Source organism: Pteropus alecto, unplaced genomic scaffold (assembly GCF_000325575.1).
Source record: "Pteropus alecto unplaced genomic scaffold, ASM32557v1 scaffold76, whole genome shotgun sequence".
NCBI lineage: Eukaryota > Metazoa > Chordata > Mammalia > Chiroptera > Pteropodidae > Pteropus > Pteropus alecto.
The window spans coordinates 27,561,096-27,570,616 of NW_006443138.1; the positions used below are offsets into that span (position 1 = coordinate 27,561,096).

Consider the following 9,521-nt stretch of genomic DNA (forward strand, 5'->3'; position numbering starts at 1 on the left):
TTTTAGAAGCTAGAAGCAGTTTGTTAATTCATGCAGAATAGCCTCCTAGAGTTGACTGGAATTGCACTGAATCTATAGATGAATTTGAGGAGAATGAGTATCTTAGCAATATCGAGTCTTGCAATCCAAGAACACTGATACAGTTTTTCATTTATTTATGTCATGTTTATTTTTCTCTCTGCAATGTTTTATAGATATCAGCAAAAAGCTCTCATGTTTTTTCCATTAAACTTATTCTTAACTATTTTATTTTATGGTACCATATATGGTATTTTTAAATTTTTGTTTTCTAATCATTTTATGTTTTGCAGCCTTGCTCACTTCACATATTAATGCTAACATAATTATTTTTGGATTTCTTTGTTTTTCTATGTAAAAAATCTTGTCACTTGTAAATGAAGACAAATTTTTTCTTTTTTCTTATCCGTATACCTTTCTTATTCTTTCCTCTTGCTGTATTACACTGGCAAAGATGGCTTTTCAATTAAATATTAAATAGAATCGAATCCTTCCTTCGTTTCAGTGATATATAAAGATCACCACTGGGTATAATTTTAGCGGTGGGCTCCCCATAAATGTCTTTTATCAGACTGGAAAAGTTATCTTCTGTTTCTAATTTACTGCGAATTTTTACCAAGAATTGGTATTGAATTTTGTCACATGTTTTTTCTACATTTATTGAGATGATTAAAACTTCTCTCCTGTGTTCTGTTAACGTGTTGAACTCTATAGATTGGTTTCAAATGTTGAACCAACACTTTGTCATGATGTATTATCTTTTTAAATATTGCTGGGATTTATTTACTAATATTTTGTTGCAGAGTTTTTGTAACTGTATTTATGGGGAATGCTGATCTGTAACTTTCACTTATCTTCTCTGATAATTAGTTATGCTGAGCTCATTACACATAATGAAGTGATATCTCCTGGAAAGATTTGTGTGAAATGGCTATTTTTCTTCCTTAAATGTTTAATATAATTCACCAGTAAAAATATTGGGGCCTAGAGTCCTTTTTATGAGAAAATCTGAAATCATGAATTCAATTTTTTTAATAGATGGAAGGCTAGTTTAGTTTCCTATGCAATCTTACATCAGTCTTGACAAGGTGTTTTCCCAAGGAATCTATCCATTTCAGCTATCAAACTTATGGGTATAATAGTGTCATAATATTCCTTAGTTACCTGTTAGGTGTCTATATGATCTTCAATGATGTCCTTGCCTTCATTTATTTATAATTTGTGTTTTTGTCTGATTTTTTTTTTATCAGTTTAGCTAGGTGTTATCAACTTAGTCTATTCAAAAACCAACTTTTGGCTCTGTTGGTTTTCTTTAATGTTTGATTTCTACTTCATTGATTTCTGCTCTCATCTTTCTTATTTTCTTCCTTTCACTTACATGAATTTTATTTCCTCTTCTTTCTTTATTTCATCAGGTGGTCATTGATTTTATATCTCTGTTTTTCTCTAATAAAAGCATTAAAGCTGTAAATTTCCCTCTAAAGATTGCTTTAACTGCATTCCACAAATATTCATATATTGTGTGTCTTAGTTCAGGCTACTCTAACAGAATACCATAGACTGGGTGACTTAAAAAACAAACTTTTATTTCTCATAGTTCTGGAGGCTTGGAAGTCCAAGATTAAGGTGCCAGCAGATCCAATATCTGATGAGAACCTGCTTTCTGGTTTGCAGATGTTTGTCTTCTTGTATCCACACATAACAGAGAGCAGAATGAGAAATCAGGCCCTCATGTCTCCTCTTGGAAGGGCACTAATCCCATTCATGAGGGCTGACCCTCATGACCTAGTTACCTCCCAAAAGTCACACCTGCTAAGACCATCACATTGTGAAATTCAAGGGGACACAAACATTCAATCCATAGCAATGTTTTCACTATCATTCCATTTGGAATATTTTCTAATTTCTTGTGATTTCTTCCTGACCCTGTTCTCGGTGCTGCTTGATTTCCAAATATTTGGAGATTTTCTAAATAATTTATTGCTTTTTATTTCTAATTTAGTGCCATTATGATAAAAAAATACGATTTCAATTTTTTGAAATTCATTGAGATATGGTTATGACCCAGCATATGATCTATCTTAGTGAATGTTTCAATATGCATGAAAAAAGAATGTGCATTCTGTAGATTAGGGACAAAATGTTCTATAAATGCCAATTAGATCAGATTGATGATTATGTCAGAAAATTGTTCAAATTTTCTACAGCCTTACTGATTTTTCGGTACATTTATGCTATCAATTACCAAGAAAGAAGTGTTAAAATAAATTTTTAACTATGATTGGAGATTTGTATCTTTCTCCCTTTAGTTCTGTAGATTTTGCTTCATGTTCCTGAAGCTCTGTGCACACATGTTCAATGGCTTTGTAGCATGTCACCTTAGTCACCTGAGATACATTTCACAGAATTTTTTTTCTATTGTGTTTCCAGTTAGAATGGGTCACAGGGAGACTCCTGTGAGATTTGGAAGGTACAAAGGAGGAAGGAACTGTTTTATAGTACACACATGTCATTGCTGATGTATTGATTCACCTTGTTAGCATGAAGCAGCAGCTGGGCCTATAATTGTTCTGCCTTCTCCTTCAGCTTCTCTGATTCCTGGGTCAGGTGTGTGTCTGTGTGTGTGTGTGTGTGTGTGTGTGTGTGGGTGTGTGTGTGTGTGTGTGTTTAGCTCCATGGTGAAACGCCCCAGGCTCTATAGGACAGGGATCCTCAACCCCAGGGCCATGGACTGGTACCAGTCTGTAGCCTGTTAGGTGCCAGGCTGCACAGCAGGGATGAGTAGCAGGCAAGCGAGCGAAGCTTCATCTGCATTTGCAGCTGTTCCCCAGCACTAGTATCACCGCTTCAACTCCACCTCAGATCATCAGGCATTAGATTCTCATAGGAGCACCAGTCCCTGGTGCCAAATGTTGGGGGCTGCTGCTATAGGATATGCTTACCACCAAGGGCAAAGGTAACAGAATGAACATGTGTTTCAGCCTGTCCTTGAAGGGCTCAAGCTCACACTTATGGGTTCTAGCTGCTCCTGATCTCCCCCTATTTTACATCCATATTCCGTTTCTGACTACCTGTCCTGTAGAATATATATATATATATCTATACACACACACACACATTCTACTGGATCTGCTTCCATTGTTGAACCCTGACGGATACAGAATTTGTTACTAAGAACAGCTCCTGAGGAACGGAATCTAAAGATGCATTCTCTGAATTGGTTCTGAGTTTAAAGGCACTAATAACTCTATTGCCACTGGTAAAAAGGACACTGGTAGTCAACAGCATAAAATGGCAAAGGAGTTACTCAAGTTTTAGCTTTAGATAACTATAATAAAGTACCTATAGGAGACAAGACTGGATGGCCAAGTACTTGTTATCTTAACACATTTTACTCAAAATAAGTAGTATGATGGGGTGAGTTGGTTGGTTACTACTAATAATGCTAAGAAAACTTGGAGAAAGAAAATCACAAGTAGAAGAATTTAAAATTCCCAACTCAGGGTCTGTATATAGCACCTAAAAGCTTCCATGACTTCTCTGAAAAACGAAACAAAATTTAGTTCCTGTAGGTGCAGGGCCAAGATTTCTGAAACCAAATCCAAAGTCTAATCCTGCAAATATCTGAATTACAACACAAGTTGAATTCCTATCCTTGTTGGGTTTCTTGTGTTAAAGTTGAGGCAACTGTTGGTAAGAAATGGGCCTGAAACTTGGAATGGGAATACATAGGCAAATTCCGATGAAGCTGGGACCACAAATCCCTAAATTATACAGTCTCCTTTGCCAGTAGAAGCATCTACTACCCCTGTCTGAGGGACAATCGTACTGGCTTCCCTTGAAGTACTTGCTTGCCAGATACTGCTGATTCTCCCCAGGACCTACCCTAACCAACTTTCTTTGGTACTATTGTTTCAACTAGATTCAACTCCAAGTAGGATGTATAAAGTGTGACTCATGGTGGGGCAGGGGGAGGAGGTTAATACATCTCAAAAGAAATGCATGATATTTTTTATTTATACAGATTGAAACCTGGGCATATATATGAAAATATATGTTAAGAGTGTGGGCTCAACATGGAAGGAATATAAAGATGGATTGAGCCAAGTTTATTGAGATAGAACCACTAAGCAAAGATTCTGGATCCACTACTTTAGCTCCAGGGGCTCAAAATGCTTCCAACTGTTAGTTTGTTTGGTTGACTGAAATAGGGACCCAAAATTAGCCTATACTAAATGAAATTGAAATGTCAGAATTTCCTCAGTATACTAAAGAGGAAGGTATCCAAAGGCTTAGGGAGATTGGAATGTTAGAGGGCATTTGTCATGTGAGAACTACTCACAATGCCAGAGAACAAACCTTTCACCACAGCTGTGAGAAATAAATTTGTGAGTAGGGACTAGCATCCTTGAAGATCTCTGTGGTTGCTATTCTCTGAAGGTCAAATATTACAGGAGGGATTTTTACCATCGACCTGAGATCCCTAAATTCAATGAGAATAATATCAAATTGGAATCCTGAGGTAGCAAGATCCAAACTGAAGCATTTGATCACCAAAGATGAGGTGGGCATTGTTACTATAAAGGACATGGAAGCCAAAGGTTATTCAGAATAGTCAGTGGTGCAAAGAACTCTGGGTTGGCTTGTTGATCATAGTGTCTCTAGAAAAGAAATAGGTAGAAAACATAATAAATCCTTGTTTAATATGTTTAAGCAGAAAAATCATGGGTCTAGGTCTAGTGAACAGAAGTCTGGCTTGAATCACCAATACAGAGAGTCATAGCCCCTCAGTCAATACCCAGAATTGAGGTAGTTTACACACTTAGAACCCCTTGAAATACTATAGGAAAAAAAATCATGTTCTGTTGCCAAAAATTTATGCTGTTAACCATTCTCCCAGCCTTTTTCCAAGAGGGCCTGCAGCCACTTACCAGGATGATAACATTAGAGAAGAAAAAAAAGGGCGGGGGGAGATTTTTGAAGATTATTGGACACTGGCCCTGAAATGACCCTAATTCCATGAGACCCCATCATCCAGAAGACTAATTCTAAAAGACCCATGCTGCCCTCAGTTTGCCTATTTGATCCCTGCAGAAAATGGAAACGAACCTTGGAGAATGACCATAAATTATCATAAACATAATCAGGTGGCGATTCCAATTGCAGCTATTGTTTCAATGTGGTTTCATTGCCTGCGCAAACTAGTACAGTTACTATTTTTTATTTCTTTTAGAAATTTATCCACCTATATTTCTTCAAATATTTTCTCTGTTCCATTCTTTCTCTTCTCTTCTAGAACTCCAGTTTTTTACATATTTTACCATTTGATTCTGTCCCACAGTCATTGAGGCTCTGTTCTCTTGTCAATATTTTTTTCTCTTTATGGATGATTTGTATTGACCTGTCCTCAAGTTCATAGATTTTTTTTCTATGATCCCATTCAATAAATATTTGGTTTAATCTTGCTTTTAGTTGTATGATTTCCCCTACTATATCCTGGAGACTTTTTTAAATCATATTTTTATAGTTATTTTGCCATCTTTGTCTGATATTTCTAAAATCTGGGCTATTTATGGATGTTTATATTGATTACTTTTTCTCTTGACTGTGAACAAAATTCTCCTGTTTCTTCATGTCTTATCATTTTTATTTTATGCTGTAGTTGATGCCTAAGGAACAATACTAGCTGAAGTTAGTTGTTATTGTTTTTCTCCAAAAGTAATGTCTTTTCCTCTGTTAGGCAGCTCGAATGATGGGCTAGTCAGTTCGATCTAATCAGGAGTTTGGGCAGGTTTGGGATGAGTTTATAGCTTTAATCCCTCTCTCAGGGACTTGGAATTCAACTACAAAAGCTAAAACATCTTGTATTTGTTTTTCAGGCACTACTTCATGTGCTGCCCTCAGGCTCATATCTTTGATCATGCTAGAAGTTGAATAAGGTAAGGGTTTGGTTAGACCGAGTTCACTTTGGGCTCTAAATTATTTGAAATTAAGCTCAAGCCTTTCACCCCAAGAGATGTCTGGGACCAAACACTACAAGACTGCTAGACATCAAAACTGCAAGACTTCAAATCTATGAGACTATGAGACTGCAGATAGTTTCCCCAAAACCAGGTAGAGGGCACAATGCATGATCCATGCTCTATAAATAGGAACATAGTAGAGTATAGTGGTTGTGTACACCAATTCTGGAGCCAGAATTCCTGCATTCAAATCATAGCTCCAATGTTGCCTTCCGTGTCCCAATTTCCCCATCTGGAAAATGGGGTAATAAGAGCACCTACTTCATAGGGTTTGGTGATGGTTAAATAAACATAGTAAGTGTTACATAAATGTTAGCTCTGGCTTTTTGTGACAACATCCATGCAGGGAAAATGTTGAGAGTAAACAGAGAATGGAGGCAAAATAATTGCAGTGCTTTCAGAAATCTTTCTATCACAGCCATAGTTAAAAGTCCTTACTGCCTTTCCTGATGGAATTAGATTGGCCTAGTGTGTCTGCAGATCCCATTGTTGCTAAAGCAGAGCTGCCCAAGTGTCCCCCTTTAATTCTTTGCCTTTCGTCACCTTTTTTGGCCCCTTCTTCCTTTCCCTGAGCCTCCAGACTATAGGTGTTAGATCCAAAGGTACGAGCTCTGGGAAGAGAGAAGTGACTTAGCAAACCTTCCCCCACTTGGCCTGCCAAAAGTAAAGGCTCTTCTCCCCTCTACCCCTGCTTTAATCACGCTTGGGAGACAATAGCCTAAAGAAGTCCCAGACATTTCAGAAAGAGCATGGCACTCTTCGTTGAGAACAAATCCCAGCTCCCATCTGTGGATGACTTTGTCTCCCAGCTTTCTTGCCTATTAAACACATGACAGCACATTGCCTAATTGCTGAGAAATGAGGCCCCGAAGAAGCTATTTCAAATAACCTATAGCAAGATTGTCAAAAGAAGAGAGCCAACCGGGAGTAGGATGGGCGCCGAGGGCTCGGGGCCTAGGAACACAGCCCCACTGGCAGGCGGCCAAGGCACCAAGCCCAGGGCCTAACAAAGACGCTGAGAATTCAGAACCAGGATCTGGGAGGTCACAGAGCTGGCCCTCTCCACTTTTAGCGGAGTAGGCACACATCTGTCACTTTGTTCCTGTTCCAGATTCCATTCTTCTCAGGGGCCCTGTGATGGAAAGCCACAGTCCTCCCCTTCCTTGTCCTTGCCTTCTGAAGACCGATTACAAAGCTGTCTCTGGATGGAGCCATGGATGGAAGAACAGAAGAGTCCAGGATCACCTTTCACTGTGCTCTCCAGCCCCCAACAGTGCCCTTTGCCAAACTTGGCACTTCTTGTTTACATTTGCAGACTAATCAAACCCAAGCCATCTTCCACCATGTTTTCTAAACACTCACTGATCACGATTAATCAGCAAGCTGGCGGTGCTGCTGCCTGCCCTGTGAGCATCTTTGTTAATGACAGAAGAAGAATGCCAAACGGCCAGCTCGGCTCTGGGTGGTGAGGTATGGGTCTTGCCCAGACTGAGGAGGCAAAGGCGTTGCTGAGAGCTGTCTAGCACAGAATGTAGATCCCTGGTGCTTGATAAGGAGAAATGAGCAGGCCTTCTCTCTGAGAAGAACAATGTTAAGAGTCCATCCACTTACCCCTCTCCTTTCTTCCTACCAGATGAACCTGGAGACCAAAAACAGGGAGGAGGGAAAGCTCGAGGTGAAGGAAGGCCAGCTAGCCACCCCTACATTAGAGACCTATGCATTTCCCTGAAGCCAGAAACTAGGGCTGGCTGGTGGCAGCAGCAGCAGGAAGAACTTAAGCTAGATAATCAGAAGTACTTTCCAATATGAAGGATTGCTAAAACTATTCTAGGACAGGTTACTAAGGAAAGAAATGTTATCTATGACCTATAGATCCTTTACCCCAACTTAATTAGCCTAGTCTACACTATGTTTATATATGTTCCATGTACAAATTTGACTTTTCTATCAAAACACAAAATTGAGGGAACCTGGTATAATATTTATTTGATGATCCTTGGCGTCCTCTCTCAGTGGAGATCATACCCTGTTGGATGCCCAGTCATGGTGCTGACCAGGCATTGCCTGAGTGATGACATTAGCAGTGGTGTCAATAAACCTTAGCAAATCAGATGATGTGCCAAGCCTTGGGTTAGAGGATGGGGAACCAAGTCCTGAAGGAATTATAGAGATTAATAATAGCACAGGAGATCACATCCCAGGTGCCAAAATGTGGCCCAGCAAGAACTTAGCAATTTAGAGGGATGTGTCAGAGGAGGCTCCATAGGGGCATGGAGCCTAAAGACTAGAGAAGGGTAGGCATAAGCTACACATCATGGTTGGTTGTTTCTATCAGGTAGGTCCAAGGGGAGGCATTTGGGAGCTCCCAGAACTGCTGTTTCTTCTCAGGAATCTGCCCTGAAATAGGTGCCTAGAGCCACCAGCTCATTAGAATTTGTTGCATAGAGGACATATGCTTTAATTAAGGGCAGGGTCTTGAGGAGGGGAGCTCCTGCCCCCTGGAACCTCTCACAGGCCTAGGACAGGATTCTATGCACCATCCCAACCCCTCACCCACATTGGATCAGGATCACTGAAGGTGTAACAGCTCATCTATTTGCCCTGAGAAGGCATTTGATCCACCAAGAGCTGCAAGCTTGACTGCACAGGCCTTCCTGGGCCAGGACCCCCAGAACTAAACACAAGGCCCAATCTCCTCACCCCTACCCCAGAGCAGGCCCCGGGCCTAAGCTTTTGTGTGAAGAGCAGTTCTCAGGGGGCCCAACCTTGAGTCTCCCAGGCTGAGCCTCCAAGTCTAGAAGTAGCTGAGGGACCCTGCCTCCACTCTCTACCTCCCAGTGGAATTGCAAATGAACCAGAGGAACAAAGTCAACATTTCCTGCAAGAAAGAATGATTTTAGAAGCTGTATGGCATCATAGTTAGGAATGAAGCCCCTGAGCCCAAAATGTGAAGGTTTCATTTCTAGTTCTGCCGTTTATTAGCTAGTGACCTTATGCGCAAATGAACCAGCAAGGATAAACAAAGGTTAATCTGATCCTTAAGGTCTTATATCCTCATCTGTAAATTAGGGACAAATAATAATACCAACCTCACAGGGTTGAGCTGAGGAATAGATGAACCAATAATAGAAAATGCTTGGTAGAACACCCAGCATGTTGTAAGCATTCAAAAAAAAAAAAAAAATGCTGGCTGTTATTATTAAACATGTTTCTGGTAATGGCAGTATCACATTTTAATATAGAAAGGGTTTACAGAAGCATCTAATTGGAAGGGGGAGCTTCGAAACTTATTTTGAAAATGCATTTGCATAGCAAGCAAACCTTTGTTCCTTTTTCAATATTTCTTTATGTCACAAGGGGATAATAGAAATATTTTCTTTCTAGGGTTCTTAGGAAGATTAAATGAAATGATACATATACTGTGCTTGGAACAGTAAGCACTCAGTTAATGTTAGTTGTTTATTTGGGGTGGCTCGAAAG

At 39.8% G+C, this 9,521-nt stretch overlaps 1 protein-coding gene across 2 annotated transcripts in view; it reads right to left on the reverse strand.

The window, feature by feature from the left end:
• Window positions 1–9,521, reverse strand: part of PRMT8 (protein arginine methyltransferase 8) — a 177,731-nt gene that overhangs the window by 41,915 nt on the left and 126,295 nt on the right. The window lies entirely within an intron of this gene.